Source organism: Moschus berezovskii, chromosome 17, assembly GCF_049115385.1.
Source record: "Moschus berezovskii isolate FMDL1 chromosome 17, NW_MosBer_1.0, whole genome shotgun sequence".
NCBI lineage: Eukaryota > Metazoa > Chordata > Mammalia > Artiodactyla > Moschidae > Moschus > Moschus berezovskii.
In genome coordinates, this window is record NC_142476.1 from 38676043 (window position 1) to 38698794 (window position 22752).

Consider the following 22752-nt stretch of genomic DNA (forward strand, 5'->3'; position numbering starts at 1 on the left):
ACGTTGTGTTTGTTTAGCAAAACCTTTTTTCCAAGATAGGGCAGAGGTAAACGGCAGTTTCACCAGCTGAATTGGCTCGCAGGGGATAACATTGTAAGCAAAGATCTGTCTTTTATCAGTCCTCAATGCTCCCAAGTTAGGAAGCTTTAGATATTGTAAAATATCATAAAAAATGATAGGGCTGAATTCTTACCAACTTGAGTGTATGAGGTCCTGGTGTCATTCAAATGGGATATTATTTCATGGGACTTTTACGGTTAATTCAAGAAGAGATGGACTTCCCAGGTTGTGCTGGTGGTAAACAACCCACCTGCCATTGCAGGATATGCAAGAGACGCGGGTTCAATTCCTGGGTTGGGAACGTTCCCCTGGAGAAGGGAATGGCAACTCACCGCAATATTCTTGCCTGGAGAAATCCCATGGACAGAGGAGCCTGGAGGGTACAAGCTCAAGAGTCAGACAGGAATGAAGCAAATTAGCACGTATGCAAGGACAAACAGACTAGCTAGACCCAAAGCAAATTTTCAACAGCACAAAATCCAATATCCCAAGGAAGCCACACGGTGTCCCAATACCGTTTATCTGCCCAAAAGGGCCTCCTTGTGCTGCTCAGAGGAATAAGAGAAATTGAGGATCCTTGTTAATTCAATCTGACAGAGACCTGGGAGAGAGTCGGTGAGTCCACTTCCTGCTTCAGGAACCTCTGTGAGTCTTTTGGTTTGCAGACCACTGCTGTGTTCTTTTGTAACTGAAAGTGGAGTCTGGCTGCTTGATTTTCACAAGCCGCTAAACAGGCCAGGTTGGTGGAAAAGAAAGTTTATTTCATTTCAGATGCCAGCAACCAGGGCAAAAGGAAATGCCTGTCCAATACTCAGCACCCTGACAGTCAGGGGGCAAGAGCTTTTAATAGACAGAGGGAGGGGGCTACATGCAGAAACAGCACACTTAGCCCTGACAATCATCTTGAAATTGGTCATCAGGGGTCTGACCTGTGTCATCTTGATTGTTTTAAGTACAGTTGATCTTTAATTCCATGCTCAGTTTATTCCCATTTCTCTGAGGCCAGTTCTCAGAATTCTCATGGCTACAGTCTGGTCATCATGTTGTTAACTTCTTCCAAGTGGTGGGGGATTCAGTATTTACAAGACAGCTGACAGGATATGGCTGAGAATATGACCCATGGCCCTTGAGGAGCTTAATGTCCCTGACTGTGCTTAATGACTCCACTATTACTATTTGGTCTCCTGTGACTGTTTTCTTTTGCTTTGGCGTGTTCTCACTTCTCTGATTAAACTTCTTTGGCCACAGTTTTCCCACCAACAAAAGTCAGGCAGAGGATGTGGGGGACGAGGACCGCAGGGTCCTGCTCCTTTTCACTTTGTCCAGCAGCCACAGTGTCCACCTAAGCTGCCCCCATCTCCCCAGTTGACGTCTTGCGCTAGGGTCTCTCATCTGGGTGCCTTGGGGGCCTCTGCGGTGAAATCTGTGTATCGCTGTGTATTAGCTTCCCAGGGCTGCTCTGTTCGTCTGCTAGGGCTGCCATAACCAAGTACCCTAGCTGAGCAGCTTAAACCACAGAAATGTATTTTCTCATAGTTCCAGAGGCTAGAAGCCTGAGGTCAAGGTGTCAACAGGGTCGGTTTCATTCTGAGGCCTCTCTCCTTAGCTTTTAGACCGGTTCTCTTCTCCCTGTGTCTTCACAGGGCCTTCCCTCTCTGTAAGTCTGTCCCTGTCTCCTTGTAACGACACCAGTCCTGTTGGATTACTGTGCACCCTAATGACCTCATTCTATCTCTTTAAAGATCATATCTTCAAATGCAGTCATATTCCAAAGTCCAGGGCTTAGGATTTCAACATGTGAATTTGGTGGGGAGGACACAGTTCAGTTCATTAACGGCTGCTTTAACAGATTCCTATAAGTTTTATAAATATAGGCAAAATAAGTTTATGATGCTGCAGTTCTGTTGGTCAAAATCTAACCTGGACCTCACAGGGCTGAAATCAAGGTTACGCAGTTCATTTCTCTAGGCTTTGCATAGCATCTGTTTCTTTGCCCCTTCCAGCTCCTCGAGGCACCTTTTCTCCATTTTAAAAGCCAGCAAAAGCAGGTGACTCCTCAGATCATGTCACTCTAACCTCTTCCACAGTCCCTCTGCCTCCTGTTCTGGCTCCCTCTTCCACTGTTACGAACCCTTGCGATTACATTGGGGCCACCTGGACAATCCAGGATACTCTTAGGGTCAGCTGATTAGCAGCCTTAATTCCATCTGCAACTTTAATTCCCCATTGCCATGTAACCCAACATAGTCACTGATTCTAGGGATTAGAACATAGGCATCTTTGGGGGCCATTAAAGCTAGTGGAGGTGATGGAATTCCAATTGAGCTATTTCAAATCCTGAAAGATGATGCTGTGAAAATGCTGCACTCAATATGCCAGCAAATTTGGAAAACTCAGCAGTGGCCACAAGACTGGAAAAGGTCAGTCTTCATTCCAATCCCAAAGAAAGCTAATGCCAAAGAATGCTCAAACTACCACACAATCGCACTCATCTCACACGCTAGTAAAGTCATGCTCAAAATCCTCCAAGCCAGGCTTCAGCAATATGTGAACCATGAACTTCCAGATGTTCAAGCAGGTTTTAGAAAAGGCAGAGGCACCAGAGATCAAATTGCCAACATCCGCTGGATCATGGAGAAAGCAAGAGATTTCCAGAAAAACATCTATTTCTGCTTCATTGACTATGCCAAAGCCTTTGACTGTGTGTATCACAATAAACTGTGGAAAATTCTGAAAGAGAAGGGAATACCAGACCACCTGACCTGCCTCTTGAGAAATCTGTATGCAGGTCAGGAAGCAACAGTTAGAACTGGACATGGAACAACACACTGGTTCTAAATAGGAAAAGGAGTACATCAAGGTTGTATATTGTCACCTTGCTTATTTAACTTATATGCAGAGTACATCATGAGGAAGGCTGGGCTGGAAGAAGCACAAGCTGGAATCAAGATTGCCGGGAGAAATATCAATAACCTCAGATATGCAGATGACACCACCCTTATGGCAGAAAGTGAAGAGGAACTCAAAAGCCTCTTGATGAAAGTGAAAGAGGAGAGTGAAAAGGTTGGCTTGAAGCTCAACATTCAGAAAACAAAGATCATGGCATCTGGTCCCATCACTTCATGGGAAATAGATGGGGAAACAGTGGAAGCAGTGTCAGACTTTATTTTTGGGGGCTCCAAAATCACTGACAATGCTGATTGCAGCCATGAAATTAAAAGACACTTGCTCCTTGGAAGGAAAGTTATGACCAACCTAGATAGCATATTAAAAAGCAGAGACATTACTTTGCCAACCAAGGTCTGTCTAGTCAAGGCTATGGTTTATCCCGTGGTCATGTGTGGATGTGAGAGTTTGACTGTGAAGAAAGCTGATCGCTGAAGAATTGATGCTTTTGAACTGCGGTGCTGGAGAAGACTCTTGAGAATCCCTTGTACTGCAAGGAGATCCAACCAGTCCATTCTAAAGGAGATCAATCCTGGGTGTTCATTGGAAGGACTGATGCTAAAGCTGAAACTCCAGTACTTTGGCCACCTCATGTGACGAGTTGACTCACTGGTAAAGACTCTGATGCTGGGAGGGATTGGGGGCAGGAGGAGAAGGGGACGACAGAGAATGAGATGGCTGGATGGCATCACCGACTCGATGGACGTGAGTTTGAGTGAAGTCCGGGAGTTGGTGATGGACAGGGAGGCCTGGTGTGCTGTGAGTCTTGGGGTCGCAAAGAGTCTGACAAGACTGAGCGACTGAACTGAACTGAACTGATCCTGCCCAGCACACCAGATTACCTGTATGCTTTAACTCAGATTGTCTCTCTGTGTTAAAGCTCGCCAAATGTAGGGAAAATCCCTTTACTTCATGGGCAGACAGAAAGAAAAAGAGAACCTCTTTAACATAGATTTTGTTGGACTGCCCTTGTTGGGTTGTGGGGATTTTAGGAGAGAGCAAATCTCCACTAACTGCAGCATTTTAATGGTTGTGCTAGGGGTGGGTAGGTTCTGCACTAGATGGGGTTCTGCCAGATGGGGTGTAACTCACTGGAGCTGGTGCAGGAGAGGGGAGCCCTGCCCTGGAGCTGGTGGGGAGGGAGCGCACCATCTCTGCACCACGTGACCTGCTCCTCTTCCCTAGGACCCTGAGTTTCTTCCAGGGCTGGATGAGTCAGTCTTCTTCTCTTGGCTCTGCCCCTGTGCAAACTATGCAGACAGCTTCCCTCCTCCTGAGGGAAATGATTTGCCTTAGGTAAGCATTTATCCACTTTGCTCCTGAACACCTTCCTGAGAGCACTTTGACACACAAGTGGGTACATTGATGGGGAGGAAAAAAAAAAGGTTTCCTGCCATCTGGTTTAGAAAAGGTGATGAGAGAGCAGCTCCCTGCTCTTGCTGTTGCTGTGGAACAGAATCTCAGAACTGGAATCAAATACGAGACAGGGAGCCTTGGGTCATGAATGAGATACCCAGGGCCTGGGTTCTTAATGGCCAACCTAGAACCTGAACCCCAGGTGTCCCGACTACAACCTTCATAACAGGTGTTTAAGCCATTTAATATCAACCTTGCGACCATTCTATTTAAAGGGTGTTTGTTTAAAGAATCTGTCTCGTTTGTTAATTTTCAGAGCAGGTAACTGGTTTCTTTTTCCCTCTTGAAAGAACAAATCATTTATTATGTGTTTGTTGAGTGGTTTCATTTTATTCCTAATGCATTTTTACTATTTATCTAAATCAGCTTTCCTTTTGCCCTCATTCCTGAAACTATTTGTTTTATCTGCCGCGCACCCCGCCCCCACTTGGCAGTTGTGTGTATTTTGTCAAGTCTGTTCATTTCTTGGAAGCCTGAGATAGAATATCATTAGATAAATGAATTGAATATCTCCCTTTTCTGTGCAGGGTGGTCTTGTTTGAACTCTTGTAGCACCGTCATCCTTCTGCGTCTCATTGTTTTTCTATTGTGCTTTCAAAATTCACTATATGCCAAGTTCCGTGCTAAGCAGGAAACCAGATCCTTGCCATTTAGGAAGGATCAGTCTGGCAGGAAGAGAAGGGCATAATTCAAACAGTCACATGTATGAGCTCATAGTTACAGACTGGGAGAAGCGATCTGAAGGAAGGAACGAGTGTGTGTCACAAAAGGAACCAATCTGTTCTGGGGGTTGAGACTGGGAAGTGGTCTTCTGGTGGCAGAGTCCTGTTTGGAATGCCAGATAAGCTACAGCCCCCAAAAGGAGCTCGTGAGAAATTGAAATCACAGTTGGATTTGAAGTGATGAGGGATATTTATAACCTAATAAATGACTTCTGTTCTTCATCTCCTCACCACTCACCCTCAACCCACCCACCACCCACTTGCCGTGTGCCTTGCAGCACTTTTTTTGGCATAAAATATTTGAAATTGACTTAAGCACTATGACATATCCACCTAATGTTTTGGAGAGAAAAGCAATAGAAGATGGGAACATTAGGGGAAAAATGTTCCATGTGGAATTCTTTAACCTGCCGTGAATGAAACCAGGTAACCTGGGCAGAAAATACCTAAATTCACTTCATTTGCAAATCTGAGCAATTTCTGAAGATTCTCTAAGCCTCCCAACAAAGCCCAATACAACGCTGACCCACACTGCCTTTCCTTTCTGGTATTTTCAGAGCAAACAAAGGGATGTGGCTCTAGAAAATGGATTTAACAGCTGGAGGGGTGGGGGAGGCAGGGGCTCAGCTGAAAGTTGTAATGTATTTAGAATAGTCTCCAGGAAAGCTGCTGCTGCTGCTGCTGCTAAGTCGCTTCAGTCGTGTCCGACTCTGTGCGACCCCATAGACGGCAGCCCACCAGGCTCCCCTGTCCCTGGGATTCTCCAGGCAAGAACACTGGAGTGGGTTGCCATTTCCTTCTCCAATGTGTGAAAGTGAAAAGTGAAAGTGAAGTCGTTCAGTCTTGTCCGACTAGTAGTGACCCCATGGACTGTAGCCCACCAGGCTCCTCTGTCTATGGGATTTTCTAGGCAAGAGTACTGGAGTGGCTTGCCATTGCCTTCTCTGCCAGGAAAGCTAGCCAGTGTCTATATGTGGCTGCTTGATGTATTCCATTTGGAGTGAACCATGCCCCTTTTCTCAGCCTGCCTCCTGCCAGCCCCCATCCCCTGCCATTGAGAACTGAATCCTGTAGCTGCTCAGAGTCACCCTCCATGGACCCAGCCCACAAAATGTCCCCTTCCTCTTCTGTCCCCTCTGCATCCAAGCTCCCAATTTTCAGTAGGATCGGTACTGAGAGTAAAATATATTTATTATTTTTTTTTAAGGATCTCAGCTTTATTAGAATTCATTAGGCTTCCCAGGTGGCTCAGTGGTAAAGAATCCACCTGCAATGTAAGAGACTTGGGTTTGAGCCCTAGATCAGGGACGTCCCCCGGAGAAGGGAATGACAGCCCACTCCAGTATTCTTGCCTGGGAAGTCCAGTGGGCAGAGGAGCCTGGTGGGCTATAGTCCATGAGGTCACAAAGGAGTTGGACACGACTTAACGACTAAATAGCAACAGGAGTTTAGCAAGCCAGAAACGGAAAAAACTATTCCTTAATATGACAGAAAGGGAAACTACCAGAAGTCAATAGCATACTTAATGTTAAATTGTTAAAAGCATCCCCATAAAATGTAAACCCAAGACAGAAATGTCCACTGTTTTTGATATTACTCAACATTATGCAGAAGGTCCAAGATGATACAAAGAAAGTCTACTTTTTGGAAAGGAAGAATCAAAATATTATTAATTGCAGGTGTTGCTGTTATGTACCTAGAAAAGAGTTAACTGAAAAGCTATTATAATGAAAAAGAGAATTAAATGGCCAATATAAGATCAACATATAAAAATCAATAATAATCCTACAGACTAATAATACATGACCAAAATACATAAAAGTTAAAAGATACTATTTCCAATAGCAACTAAAAGCTATAAAATACTGTACATATACACCTTGAAGTGGTTAAAGTGGTAAATTTTTTGTTTATATTTTTCACAATTAAGAAATTAAAAACTATATAGGATTTAAATGAATAAAAAAACACCTATATGAAGAAAGCTCTAAAGCATTACTTAAAAGCTAAACAAATGGAGAGACATACCATATTCCTCAATACTATTGTTGTCTAGCATTTTAATTGTGTAAAACTGATTTTAAATTAATCTCCACAGAGGTTTGATGACTGGTAACCCCATGAACTGTGGTGTTGGAGAAGACTCTTGAGAGTCCCTTGTACCGCAAGGAGATCCAACCAGTCCATTCTAAGGGAGATCGATCCTGGGTGTTCATTGGAGGGACTGATGCTGAAGCTGAAACTGCAATACTTTGGCCACCTCATGCGACGAGTTGACTCACTGGAAAAGACTCTGATGCTGGGAAAGGTTGGGGGCGGGAGGAGAAGGGGACGACCGAGAATGAGATGGCTGGATGGCATCACCGACTCTGTGGACATGAGTTTGAGTGTACTCTGGGAGTTGGTGATGGACAGGGAGGCCTGGCGTGCTGTGATTCATGGGGTCGCGGAGAGTCGGACACGACTGAGCTACTGAACTGAACTGAACCCCATCATTCTTGGAGAGGTATTTTCACTTTGGCTAAACAGGTAAACCCAAGTGAGTCTCCCTTCGGTGGGGTTCCAGAAGGTGTGGGGGCCATATTTTAAGATAAGTTTTCCATGAAGCCCTAAAATGGGAATCTTGTAACCTCTGCCTGTGTGTATGCATTTGATGAACATCATTGGGATCGGGGCAGGCAGCTAAGTCCTTTTTCATTTGTTTTTCTATAGTCCACTTAACTATCTCTCTTCTCCGTTCCTTCCTTCTCACTTTTGTTGTCTTATTCCCACCACCTGTTCTCAGAAGTGTGTGTTATAGGCTGACTGGTCATCATTAGAGATTTTTCTCTCTGGTCTATTCAGCGCCCAGGTTAGAGGGCTGGTGTTTCCTGAATCTGAGAGCCTTTCTCAGGTCAGTGACACCACCCCACCATTTATTTCAGCACTTGGAACTGCTGTGGGATGCAAGCTGTCAGGAGTCAGCCAGAACCAGCAGTTGTCACAACTGCTCCGTCATTTCCCATTAGCCCAAGATCTTTTTTTTTTTTTTAACCTGCTTTGTTTTCTTGCATCAAGATCCTTCTTCACAGCAGAAAGATCTTATTAAAGTATTTCCTTTTTTAGAATACTGGCGTGGGTAGCCTTTCCCTTCTTCAGGGGATCTTCCCAACCCAGGTACCGAACCCAGGTCTCCTGCATTACAGGTGGATTCTTTACCATCTGAGCCACCAGGGAAGACCTTTCTAGACCTATGCATCTATATTTATGGGTGGGACAATGGCTGAAATGGGCTTCCCTGGTGACTCAGCTGGTGAAGAATCTGTCTGCAATGCGGGAGACCTGGGTTCAATCCCTGGGTTGGGAAGATCCCCTGAAGAAGGGAATGACTATTCATACCAGTATTCTGGCCTAGAGAATTCCATGGACTGTATAGTTCATGGGGTCGCAAAGAGTTGGACACAACTGAGCGACTTTCACTCTCAATGGCTGAGATGAACACATTTGAAGGACTTGCGGGTGGGAGCTGAAGAAGAGGGACATATGGTGTGTGGTCTCCTTGTCAGTGCTGCAGTTCCCAGAGAGGCTTCTACTCAAGGCCATTTTGGTTGATCTTGGGATGACACTGCTTAAGATGAGTGGGATGGAGATCCTACAAAATGGTGTTGGGGAAACTGTTGCTAAACCAGATCAAAGCACGTAAATTCATGAGCTGCGTATGCTGTAGACTTCACAGGTGGCTCAGTGGTGAATAATCTACCTGCCAATGCAGAAGACGCCAGAGACGTGGGTTCAATCCCTGGGTTGGGAAGATCCTCTGGAGGAGGAAATGGCAACCACTTCAGTATTCTTGCCTGGAGAATCCCATGGACAGAGGAGTCTGGTGGGCTCCATGGGGTCACACAGAGTCAGCCATGAGTAAGCACATGCATGTCCTTCCTATGTATGCTGTGCTGTGTGGCCCAGAGAAATTGAGCCTGCCAATGACTATCCAAGTAGGAAAGGGAACAAGGTAATTCAATAATGCAGCCTGATCACCTGATGCTGAAGTTGAAACTTCAGTACTCAGGCTACCTAGCGTGAAGAGCCAACTCATTGGAAAAGACCCTGATGCTGGGAAAGATTGAAGGTGGGAGGAGAAGGGGATGACAGAGGATGAGATGGTTGGATGACATCACTGATTCAGTGGACGTGAGTTTTAACCAACTCTGGGGATAGTGAAGGACAGGGAAGCCTGGTGTGCTGCAGTCCATGGGGTCGAAAAGAGGTGGATACAACTTAGCAGCTGAATACCACCACCTGAATTCAAGAAACCTAGCTGCCCTGCATTCATACACAAGCCTTAAGTTCTTGAGCAAGTAATTTCTCCTTCTGTGCCTTAGTTTCCATATAAACCTTAGTTTACATATAAAGCAAGGGTGTTGGGCAAGATTTCAAAGACTGTCTGTCTGCTCCATTTCTGAGTGTCTATATTGGTCTAAACTCCAATTATCTTCCATGTTGTAGTCAGAAAATTCATTCTGGAGCACATGGTTGGCCAAGGTTCTCCCTTGTTTAAAACACATCTGCAATTCCCTGTTGACTTCAAGGTGAAGTCCATGTCTATAAGTGAGGCATCCATGGCCCTTTACGACCTGGCTCCCATGGTTCCATCATTTGCCACTTCCTCCTGTCACCTGCAGACATGGGTGCTCAGTTGGGTCTGACTCCTTGTGACCCCATGGACTGGAGCCTGCCAGACTCCTCTGTCTGTGGGATTATCCAGGCAAGAGTACTGGAGTGGGTTGCCATTTCCTTCTCCAGGGGATCTTCTTGACCCAGGGATTGAACCAACATCTCTTGCCTTGCAGGTAGATTCTTTACCAATGAGCCATTGGGGAAGCCCCCCTGTCCCCCTGCATCCTAGCCATATCAGACCACACAAAGCTCTGGAAGCTTGCCACAGCCTCCAGACCGCAGTGAATGCTGTATTTTTTCCCACCTGGAGCTCCTCTGGTCCCACTGCTCCTTCAACTGACTACCTCTTCTTTACCTTCCAGGTCTCAACTGGAAAGTCACACATTTTTCTGAGAATCCTTCTCATCACCCCCTCTAATCCTGGGGGAGGACTGCTGTCATAGCTCTTACTATAGGATAGTGTGATTTCCTGTTTACTTCTCTGTCTCCCTTACTGAATCATAAGGAACTTGAAGGATCGAACTGTGTCCTGCTTACATTGTCCCAGGCCCTAACATGGTACCTGGCATGTAGCAGACAAGCAATCAATATTTGTCACCTAAACCATTTTTAAGCGGGTACGCTGCTGCCCAGAACAAGGCATTATGCCAGCATATGTCTTCTTCCCAGGAGGCAGGGAGTGGATCACATTTCAAAGGCTCTCTAGTGAATTGATTCAGACTATTTCTAAATGATGGTTATTCTGCTTTCTAAAAGACCTAACTATCTCCCAAGGGGGTGGAATGGACTCCCTGTGCACCCTATCTTCCCTTGTATCCCTGGTGTGACCCTATATCTTTAGGACTGGAAATCATGGGGACTTGACTGCTTTTTATTTTTTCTTTATGCAGCATGGTAACACTCCACCAAGCACACACGTCCCATTTTAGATGCATTCTGGCAAGCTGATTTCCTGTTCCCATTCAGTCAATCATCTTCCATCTCTGGCAGGAAGGAGAACACACAGTTTTGCATGTGCCAACCCCAACATATTTCTAATTCTATCAAGCATGGCTGGATGTGTGCCACCTATGCCATAGGAATTTAAGATGCTTTAAAAAAAAAAAATGTGCGTGTGAGTGTTTCACAGCCAGGACTGGGAGTGTTCAGGCTGAATTATGTATGCAGTATGGCCACACCTGCATCTGTGAATCATTTTTGGCTGTTAGTCACTAGTTAAGGACCACAGTCTGATCTGGTGGTAGCAAAAGAGGCTACATTGCTGAGACATGCTTGAGAACCTGGGTACCAAAGATTCCTGAGTGTTAAGAGTGAATTGGACCGAAGGACAACATCAAGTCCAGTGTGAGGTCAAGTTGGCTGGGTGTTCCTAGTCCATTCTTTGTAGGAAAGACTCCACAGTGAGGACAAAAGGAATTTGTGAAGGGACGAGCTGATGGTCTTCAGTATTGGCAGTGATCCATTTATCATTTCAAACCTTTGTGATGATTTGAAAACTGGCCCTCCTCCTAAGTTCCTTTTTTTAAAATTTATTTTTAGTTGGAGGATATTTGCTTTACCGTGTTGTGTCGGTTTCTGCCATACAACAGCCATAAGTATATATATATGTCCCCTCCCTCTTGAACCGCCCTCCCACCCCACCCCATCCCTCTATGTTGTCAGAGTATCTGGTTGAGCTCCCTGTGTTATGCATCTGTTTTACATATGGTAATATATGTTTTAATGCTACTTTCTCAATTCATTCCACCCTCACCTTCCCCTGCTGTGTTCACAAATCTACGCTCTATGTGTGTGTCTCTATTCCTGTCCTGTATATACATTTTGACCACAGCTGAGTGTAGATCTACTTCCTGAGGACTTCATTGTGTATCTGAGCAGTGTGTGTGTGTTTAAACCTTTTTCTTCTTCTTTCAGTTCCTTAGCTTGTTTTGAAGTTTCAGTAGGTGTCTCCCAGGACTCATAATCTAACTCCTTTCTTGTCATTTATTCTCTACTAAAATCCACAATGTCTCTTCTTTTCTATCCAGAGTGATTTTTGACCCTTATCCTCCCTTCTCTACGCTCTGATATTTTTCTTCCATTTCTCCTTGGAACATAAATTTGATTTCCTTCCTGCACAGCCCAGCATGAACCTGATGATAATTACTCTAATTTGCAGCTACAAAGGAAAGGTGATGGGCAAAGACTGAGCCACTATTCCATTCAGCCTAAACTCCTCACCTGCTAGCCCCTTCTCCTCAAAATGCCATTACTTATCAAAAAGACTGAAGGATAAAATAGTAGCTGCACTAAAATTTTATTGAAGTTTCCTTTATTTTTCTGATAGCTGGGAAAATCTTTTCTAAGAGGACGGAGGGGTTTTTTTCCTTTCCTTTTTCTACTTTAGCCTATGTTAATTTTGCTCTTTTCTTGCTATCCAATTTTCTTCTCTTCAGTTCTGTTCTCAGCTGGATCCTGGTGTTTCACTCCTCATATTGAACTAGCAGAGCAATAATATGTTATGATTAATAAGTGGCTTGACGGGCAGGAAAAAGCAAATCTCATTCATTGCATCAGTGCTGCTGTGCAAATTTTCTATTTTTGAAAAATATATATAGTCAGCAGGATGGTTTGTCTAGCTCCTTGGCCCTTAGCTCCCTGCTTTAGCTGGCTATTCCATTTCTCTTTGCCTGCAAACTCCAAGCTTGCACAGCTTTCGGATAGTTTCCAGAAATGCTTAATGCTTCCTCACCTTAGAGACACTTGCTTGTGGAGGTGACATCCCACATCACATCACATGCATCCGTATCCCACTTTAAATGCAGTTTTATAGTAGACCTACATGAGAATTTTGACTTGAGTTACATTTGACTGGTTGACATAAGAATTCTATATTTAAAATGAATAACCAACAAAGACCTACTGAATAGCCCAGGGAAAGGAAGTGGAAGTGTTAATTGCTCAGTCCTGTCCAACTCTTTGTAACCCCGTGAACTGTAGCTCACCAGGCTCCTTTATCCTTGGGATTCTTCAGGCAAAAATACTGGAGTGGGTGGCCATTTTCTTCTCCAATAGCACAGCAAACTCTGATAACTGTTATATGGCAGGCTGGATGGGAAGGAAGTGTGGGGGAGAATGGATACATGTAGATGCGTGGTTGAGTCCCTTCCTTGTTCACCTAAAACTATCACAACATTGTTTGTTTATTGGCTATTCCCCAATACAAAATAATTGTTTAAAAAAATTTAAAAGAAGAAATCTTGTGCTCCCAGCCCTCTCCTGAATCCTGACTTACATACAATGTACAGTAATTTTTTTTTTGAAAGTCGCTCAGTCATGTCCAACTCTCTGCGACCCCATGAACTATACAGTCCAAGGAATTCTCCAGGCCAGAATACTGGAATGGGTAGCCGTTCCCTTCTCCAGGGGATCTTCCCAACCCAGGGATCAAGCCCAGGTCTTCCACATTGCAGGCAGATTCTTTACCAGCTGAGCCACCAGGGAAACCTGATGCTAGGAACCAAATGTTCTTATGATCCAATTTTCTAACTTGGTGACCTTTATTGCATGTTGATCTATTTCTCAATGTTCATCTATTTAATGTTGTTTTGTTGTTCAGTCACTAACACGTGTCTGATTCTTTGTGCCCCCATGGACTGCAGCATGCCAGGCTCCCTTGTCCTTCACTATCTCTTAAAGTTTGCTCAGATTCATGTCCACTGAGTCAGTGATGCTATCTAACCATCTCATCTTCTGCTGTACCTTCTCTTACCTTCAATCTTTCCAAGCATCAGGATCTTTTGCAGTGAGTCGGCTTTTCGTGTCAAGTGGCCAAAATATTGGAGCTTCAGCTTCAGCATCAGTCCCTCCAATGAATATTCAGGGTTGATTTCCTTTAGTATTGACTGATTTGGTCTCCTTGCAGTACAAGGGACTCTCAAGAGTCTTCTCCAGTATCACAGTTTGAAAGCATCTATTATTTGGTGCTCAACCTTCTTTATGGTCTGACTATCACATCCATACATAGCTACTGGAAAAACCATAGTCTTGACTAGACGGACCTTTGTTGGCAAAGTGATATCTCTGCTTTTTAATACACAATCCAGTACTCTTGCCTAGAAAAATCTCATGGACAGAGGAGCCTGGTAGGTTGCAGTCCATGGGGTCGCTACTAGTTGGACACGACTGAGCGACTTCACTTTCACTTTTCAGTTTCACTTTCACACATTGGAGAAGGAAATGGCAACCTACTCCAGTGTTCTTGCCTGGAGAATCCCAGGGATGGCGGAGCCTGGTCAGCTGCCGTCTATGGGGTCGCACAGAGTTGGACATGACTGAAGCGACTTAGCAGCAGCAGCAGCAGGTTTGCCATAACTTTCCTTGATCTCTATTGCGTGTTGATCTGTTTCTCCTAGGGTGTTTTATTTGCAAGGTTTAGAATAGCAAAAGTTTTTCCCTAGATCTCTAGAATTTTTTCCCCTTGAAATCATAGGTTCTAAATCTGCCTCCTCTAATATGGTATCCATGAGTCACAGAGCACTTGAACTGTGGCTAACCTGAGTTGTGCTCTAAGTATAAAATACATCTTGGTTTCATAGGGGTTACAATGGCTTCATCTGGTTTCTGCCTTCATTCGAAGTATGACATATGCCATCATTGCCAGGGAGGCAATGGTGTTTATCTGATACCCACTGACACAGATATTCACTGAGGGCATGCTTCATGCCAGATGCCAGGCAAAATGCTGGAGATAAAAGGAGGAGAGGAGAAACAGCATCTTTGCCCAGGGCCTCCGCATCAGAGCCAGCCAAAGGCATATACGGCCATATATGGCAGTCTAACCTATACCTTGCCCACTAAGTGGGATCCTGGGACAGGGTGGTAATACTTGAAGGAAGGGATTCATTTTTCTTATTCACATAATGGGGAAATCTCTCTCCAACCATGTCTCTTGGAGACTGCATTTGTCTAACCAGGGCGCCTTGGACATGAGCCTCTATGGGTCTCCCCAGCCCAGTTTCTGGCTTCCTTGATGGCTCAGATGGTAAAGAATCCACCTGCAATGTGGGAGACCTGGGTTTGATCCATGGGTTGGGAAGATCCCCTGGAGGAGGGCATGGCAACCCACTCCAGTATCTTACCTGGAGAATCTCTATGGACAGAGGAGCCCGGCTGGCTACAGTCCATGGTGTTGCAAAGAGTCAGACATGGTTGAGCAACTAAGCACACACAGCCCAGTCCCCACCCTCACAGGGTGGGTAAATCATGAGTCCCAGGCTTCTGAGTGACTTTTGGAGCCCTATACCTGTTGACCCCACTTTTTGCCTGGATGCTAACCTCTGGCATGAATCCCTGAACCTGGGACCATCCAGGCTTAGTGCTCTGCCTTGCCTGACCACAGACTCGTGACCTCAGTCTGGTTCCAGCCTCCCCATGTGGATCTGCCCCAGTGGGGCTGGCCAGTAAGATTCCTCGTTTGCCCTCTTATTATGCCTGAAATGATCTTGTCCTTTACTGTTTTCTTGATTCCCTTCTCTAGAACGCAAGCTCCTATGTACTGTGCTTTTTAGGGCATGTGCAGCACTGAAAACACAGCTTGAGCGTATGGGATGCTCTGTGACTCTGCAGTGCAGACTGCAAATCCATCACACCGGGATGAGGGAGGAGCTGTTGGTATACTTATGCCCTTTTGATCACTGTTTCATTTCTAACATCTGATGGCCTGACTTTCACACTCCCAGACTTTGCTGGGAGTGTGTGGATCCTCCCCTTCCCCACCACCTCTTTTCCTACCCAAGTTATGGGGCCAGAGCTGCACCGATGCCTGGGGTCTGGCGGCTCCCATGTGTCTCTGCCATCCTTCAGCTTTGCTCTTGTCTCTCCATCTTTTCTGAGCAACTATAATCTTCACTGCATCTCAGCCCCTAGCCCTGTGTCTAGCATGTAGAAAGCCCCGGATAACTATGCACTGAGTAGTGTGTGTGTGTGTGTCTGTGTGTGTGTGCATGTGCAAGTGTGTGCATGTTCAGTCATATCCAGCTCTTTGCAACCCCATAGACTGTAGCCGGCCAGGCTCCACTGTCTGTGGAATTTTCCAGGCAAGAATACTGGAGTAGGTTGCCATTTCCTACTCCAGGGGATCTTTCTGACCCAGGAATCGAACCTGCATCTCTTGTGTCCCTGGCATTGACAGGTGAATTCTTTACCACCGTGCCACCTGGGAAGCGTACTGAGTACTGATGTCACCCAAATGGAGGGTCTAGAGGGAAAAGACCATGCAAAGTGCTGTGCTGATGGAAGGCAGAGCCTCACCCACAACTCACAGCGTCCTTGGATTTTGATGGCAGAGGGCCTTGCCCAAGTACCTAGAAGTGACAAATTCTTTCCCTTCTTCCAGGTGTTTCTTAGAGAAGAGTTTCCTTCTGATCTGTGCTCTAGGATCATTAACTCAACCTTTACATTCCACCTTCCACTGAGGGAGGATTCTACCCGTATCTGGGGGCGTTACTTATTTTTTCGTAATTACTCCTGGATCTGCCACTGATGGTATTTACATGTCCTTAGACTGTAGGTTGGTCGACTTTCAGATTGTTCTTGGTAGTGGCTCAGACAGTAAAGAAACTCTCTGCAATGTGGGAGACCTGGATTCAATCCCTGGGTTGGGAAGATCCCCTGGAGAAGGGAATGACAATCAATTCCAGTGTTCTTACCTGGAGAATTCCATGGACAGAGGAGTCTGGAGGGCTACAATCCATTGGATTGCAAAGAGTCGAACACAGCTGAGCGACTAACACACACAGGTATCTACAGAGAGCTCTGAGCCATCTCCACATGGGGATGTGAGGGCCCTTTTCCTGTTTGTGATCCAGTTCTTGCATCATTTATTAATCACTGTGTGCTTCTTTACTGAATCTGTGCTGGATGCTGGGGACAGCGACATCAAATAAAAAGAAATAGAAGGCTCCCTGAGCCCAGGGGATGCTCATAAGCCTCTATAACTCTTCCAGATGGGGGACTCATCCTATTGAGCCTCAACCTATTGAGCAATAGGCGTTCTTGAAAGGCCACTGCTAGATCATGTCTCCAGAGCCTCGAAGATCCCAGAGAGAGCTCATGGGAGGGTAAACCCAGCATCGCGCCTGCCCAGGAGTGAACCTGAGACATATGCTTGAGAAACCATTGCTTTCAGGGACCAAGGCTGATCATTAGCATCCCCAGCTCTGAAGATTTCTCACTCAAATCATACAAAGGTAGTTTCATATTAATGGCCCTGAATTTTCATCTCTTGTTTATTTATTTTTGGTTCTTCTCCTTTTTATTTTTTAATAGAACATGTAGCCATTGAAGGGACTTGTAGTTGGTTGGGGAAGGTATCTAGCTTCAGTTCGGTTCAGTCACTCAATCCTGTCCAACTCTTTGCGACCACATGGACTGCAGCACACCAAGTTTCCTTGTCCATCACCAACTCCTGGAGTTTGCTCAAGCGCATGTCCATCGAGTCGGTGATGCCACCCAACCATCTCATCCTCTGTCATCCCCTTCTCCTCCTGCCTTCAATCTTTCCCATCATTAGGGTCTTTTCCAACAAGTCAGTTCTTCACATCAGTGGCCAAAATATTGGAGTTTCAGCTTCAGCATCAGTCCCGCCAATGAATATTCAGGACTGATTTCCTTTAGGATGGACTGGTTGGATCTCCTTGCAGTCCGAGGGACTCTCAAGAGTCTTCTCCAACACCACAATTCAAAAGCATCAATTCTTTGGCGCTCAGCTTTCTTTATAGTCCAATTCGCACAAACATACATGACTACTGGAAAAACCATAGCTTTGACTACAAGGACCTTTGTTGGCAAAATAATGTCTCTGCTTTTTAATATGCTATCTAGGTTGGTCATAGCTTTTCTTCCAAGGAGCAAGCAGCTTTTAATTTCATGGCGGCAGTCACCATCTGTAGTAATTTTGGAGCCCAAGAAAATAAAGTCTTTCACTGATTCCATTGTTTCCCCATCAATTTGCCATGAAGTGATGGGACCAGATGCCATGGTCTTCATTTTTTGAATGTTTTAAGCCATCTTTTTCACTCTCCTCCTTCACTTTCATCAAGGGGCTCTTAGTTCCTCTTCACTTTCTGCCATAAGGGTGGTGTCATCTGCATATCTGAGGTTATTGATATTTCTCCCAGCAATCTTGATTCCAGCTTGTGCTTCATCTAGCATGGCATTTTGTGTAATGTAATCTGCATATAAGTTAAGTAAGCAGGGTGACAATATACAGCCTTGACGTACTGCTTTCCCAATTTGGAACCAGTCTGTTGTTCCATGTCCAGTTATAACTGTTGCTTCTTGACCTGCATATAGATTTCTCAGGAGTCAGGTAAGGTGGTCTGGTATTCGCATCTCTTTCAGAATTTTCCACAGTTTGTGGTGATCTACACAGTTAAAGAATTTAGTGTAATCAATAAAGCAATAGTAGATGTTTTTCCAGAATTCTTTTGCTTTTTCTATGATCCAGCAGATGTTGGTAATTTGATCTCTGGTTCCTCTGTCTTTTCTAAATCCAGCTTGAACATCTGGAATTTCATAGTTCATGTACTTTTGAAGCCTGGCTTGGAGAGTGTTGAGCATTACTTTACTAGCGTGTGAGATGAGTACAATTGTGCAGTAGTCTGAGCATTCTTTGGTATTGCCTTTCTTTAGGATTGGAATGAAAACTGACCTTTTCCAGCCCTGTGGCCACTGCTGAGTTTTCCAAATTTGCTGGCATATTGAGTGCAGCACTTTCACAGAATCATCTTGTAGGATTTGAAATAGCTCAACTGGAATTTCATCACCTCCACTAGCTTTGTTCATAGTGATGCTTCCTAAGACCCACTTGACTTCACACTCCAGGAGGTCTGGTTCCAGGTGAGTGATCACACCATAGTGGTTGTCTGGGTTATGAAGATCTTTTTTTATATAGTTCTTGTGTGCATTCTTGCCACCTCTTCTTAATATCTTCTGCTTCTGTTAGGTCCATACCACTTGTGTACTTTATTGTGCCCATCTTTGCATGAAATGTTCCCTTAGTATCTGTAATTTTCTTGAAGCAATATCTAGTCTTTCCCATTCTATTGTTTTCCTCTATTTCTTTATATTGATCAATGAGGAAGGCTTTTTTCTGTCCTTGTTATGCTTTGGAACTCTGCATTCAAATGGTATATCTTTCCTTTTCTCCTTAGCCTTTAGCCTCTCTTTTTTTCTCAGCTATTTGTAAGGGCTCCTCAGACAACCATTTTGCCTTTTTGCATTTCTTTTTCATGGGGATGGTCTTGATCCCTGCCTCCTGTACAATGTCATGAACTTCAGTCCATAGTTCTTAAGGCACTCTGACTATCAGATCTAATCCCTTAAATCTATTTGTCACTTCCACTGTATAATCATAAGGGATTTGATTTAGGTCATACCTGAATGGTCTATTGGTTTTCCCTACTTTCTTCAATTTCAGTCTGAATTTGGCAATAAGGAGTTCATGATCTGAACCACAGCCAACTCCCAGTCTTGTTTTTGCTGACTGTATAGTGCTTCTCCATCTTTGGCTGCAAAGAATATAATCAATCTGATTTTGATGTTGATCATCTAGTGATGTCCATGTGTAGAGTCTTGTGTTGTTGGAAGAGGGTGTTTGCTATGATCAGAACGTTCTCTTGGCTTCTAGCTTGCCTGTAATGAAATCACCACCTTGCTTTGATCAGACCATTGTAAGTGGTTCTCTGTTAAGTGTGTCACCGGGCACAGAAGATGTCTGGCACAAAAAGTTGAAGCTGAGTTCTTGGCATGTGACAATTACAGCACTTGTCCCCAGCTCCTCAAGTTATGTTTTTAGACTGTTTCTCGGAAGTGAGTGACTGTTCATTTGTCTGATTGTCTGAAAGTTTTATGTGTGTGATGTTAGCACTACTACCCTCTTGGGAGAAGTTGTTTCAACTCAGGTTCACGGTCCCTTTTCCTAAGCTAGGGCTTTAGGGCACTGTACAAATCAGATCCTGTCACTCTCCTGCCTCAGCCCTGTGTGCTGCCCACCCTGTGCTGAGCAGAGTCCACTTTCCTTGCCCTGGCTTTGAGGTCCTGTGTCACGTGGTGTCTTTATAGCTGCAATTTGGTTTCTCTTCCCTGCTGGGCACCTCAGGTTCCCTCTGGCCTCAGGGCCTTTGCACCAGTTGGCCCTCCTCCCAGAACTTTTCCTTTGTTACCCTCTTCCTTCTTATTTCTTTTTCAGTTCTCCATTTATTTATTTTTTACTTTTTGTTTTATGTTGAAGTCTAGCCAATTAGAGACTTCACTGGTGGCTCAGATAGTAAAGAACTCGCCTGCCAATGCGGAAGGCCAGATTCAATCCCTGGGTCAGGAAGATCCCCTGGAGAAGGGAATGCCAACCACTCTAGTATTCTTGCCTGGAGAATTCCATGGACAGAGGAACCCAGTGGGCTACAGCCCATAGGGTCACAAAGAGTCAGATGTGACTGAACAACTAACACGGCCTTTAGCCAGTTAACAATGTTGTGACAGCTTCAGGTGCATAGGAGAGGGACTCAGCCATACTTACACTTGCATCCATTCTCCCCTAAACTCCCCTCCCATCCAGGCTGCCGCATAACATTGAGCAGAGTTTCCTGTGCTAAACCATAGGGCATTGTTTCAGGTCTCTATTAAAAGTCACTTCAGAGATGTCTTCCCTAACTACCCCATCTAAAGTTATGATTTAATCGTCCACTTTATTCTCCATCACAACACCCTTTGTATTTTCTTCAAGGAACTTGAAATGACTTGTAGTGATCTTGTTTATTTTTTTGCCTGTATTTTCTTAGTCTTACCCATAAAACCAAGAGATGGTAAATATGTTCTATAGGCCTAAGTTGGCTACCACTTTTTAAAGCCATTTTAAAAATTATAGTTGATTTACAATATTGTGTAGTTTCAGGTATACAGCAAAGTGATTCAGTTATATAATTGAAATGCTCCCCATTCTCACATGCACACACATGCACACACACACACACATATATGTATATTCTTTCTTCAGATTCTTTTCCATTATAGGTTAACACTGAGTATTGAGTAGAGTTACCAGTGCTATTCAGTAGGTCTTTGTTGGTTATTTATTTCATACATAGTAGTGTGTATCTGTTAATCCCCAACTCCTAATTTAGCCCTTGCCTAACTTGTTTTTATAAAGTTTTATTGAAGCACAGCCACTCTCGTTCCTTTACTATCATCTATGACTGCCTTCCTACCACAGAGGTGGAGGTGAATAGTCATTACTGAGGACTGCAAACCTGGGAAAATTTACTCTCTGGCTCTTTACTGAAAAAGTTTGGTGACACTACTTGGGACCATATAGTCATGTGGACAGGGGACTTTTTTTGCCAAACTTGTTTACCAGTGTATCCCTAGGACCCAGTACATGCCTGGCAGACAGCAAGTGTCCATGAAGAATGAATAGGAAGGATGAAAGAAGAAAGGAAGGAAAGCAGAAAGGGAGGGAGGGAGGAAGGAAAGCAAAAGAGGTCTGTCATGTTTCTGTATCGCTCTTACTTCTACACATCATCTTGGCTCAGTAATTCACTACCGGCTTCATGAGCTGTGTGCCATGGAGACACAGAAGCATGCCCCTGACTTTGAGACTGCTGCTGCTGCTGCTGCTAAGTCACTTCATTCGTGTCCGACTCTGTGTGACCCCATGGACGGCAGCCCACCAGGCTCCTCCGTCCCTGGGTTTCTCCAGGCAAGAATACTGGAGTGCGTTGCCATTTCCTTCTCCAATGCATGAAAATGAAAAGTCAAAGTGAAGTCGCTCAGTCGTGTCCAACTCTTCGCGACCCCATGGACTGCAGCCTACCAGGCTCCTCCATCCATGGGATTTTCCAGGCAAGAGTACTGGAGTAGGGTGCCATTGCCTTCTCCGGACTTTGAGACTAGGGCTCTGTAAATGGAGTAGGTCCTGTAGCCAGATTTGTAGAAATGCTCCCCATTCACATCTTCGCAGAGTTCAGCCCAAAAGTCTAAGCTAGGGAATAAGGTATCATCGTAGCTAGATGACCATGACCAAGTCACCTCAATGAGCCTCAGTTTCCTCATCTGTAAAATGGGGGAGTAATAGTAGTCCTGCCTCACGCCAACTCTCAAGAGCAGAAAAGGAGATGATGCATGAAGAGTGCCCAGGGCAGTACTGGGTCCAAGAGGACCTCAACCAAAGTTCCTCCACTTTTTCTATGTGCATCCTTGTAAAATAAAGCCTTACTTTTTGTTTCTATGTGTAGATTTGTCTCTGGGGAGGTGCTCTTTCTACCCTCTTCCCCATCCTCAGCATCAGGAACCCCTGTGCCATTTGGGGACTGTTTAAATGTTATGAGAGCAGTAGAGGTGCTTGGTCCTCAGCAGTTTCTCTGGAATGAGAGCAATGTGATATGCTCTGTGGGGGAGTTGGCGCTGGCTGAGAATGCAGATATGCAGTGGCAAATTCTGTGCCAAGTCTGTGACATGAAGTTTAGGAGTATAGGGACAGATGAGCCAATATCACGCTACATTCTCAGCTTAACTTTGTAAATTCTGTCTTTATACAGATAGTGACATGTAAAGAACTTTAATTTAAGAATGCAGATGCACAGTTAGCCAGGCTCTGAGATCAGACAAATGAGGGTGACAGTTGATGACATTTATTAAATGTTTACCCTATGTTGGGCATTTTTCTATTTTTCCATGTTAAAAGTGATTATCCTGTTTTCCACACAAGGGAATTGAAACTCAGAGAAGTTGAGTCACTGCCCTTGTATTGCACAGCTAATAAATGAAAGGGCAGGGCTTTTTTGGAGGCTCAGTGGTAAGGAATCCACCAGCAATGCAGGAGATGTGGGTTCGATTCCTGGGTGGGGAAGATCCCCTGCAGAAGGAACTGGCAACCCACTTTAGTATTCTTGCCTGGGAAACCCCATGGACAGAG

At 44.7% G+C, this 22752-nt stretch overlaps 1 protein-coding gene across 1 annotated transcript in view; it reads left to right on the forward strand.

The window, feature by feature from the left end:
* Positions 1–303: 303 nt before the first annotated feature.
* KAZN (kazrin, periplakin interacting protein) overlaps positions 304–22752 on the forward strand; it is a 1099220-nt gene continuing 1076771 nt past the window's right edge. Inside the window, exon 1 of the mRNA XM_088845337.1 lies at positions 304–675. The gene's annotated coding sequence lies outside the window, so the exon portion shown is untranslated. The remainder of the gene's footprint in view (positions 676–22752) is intronic.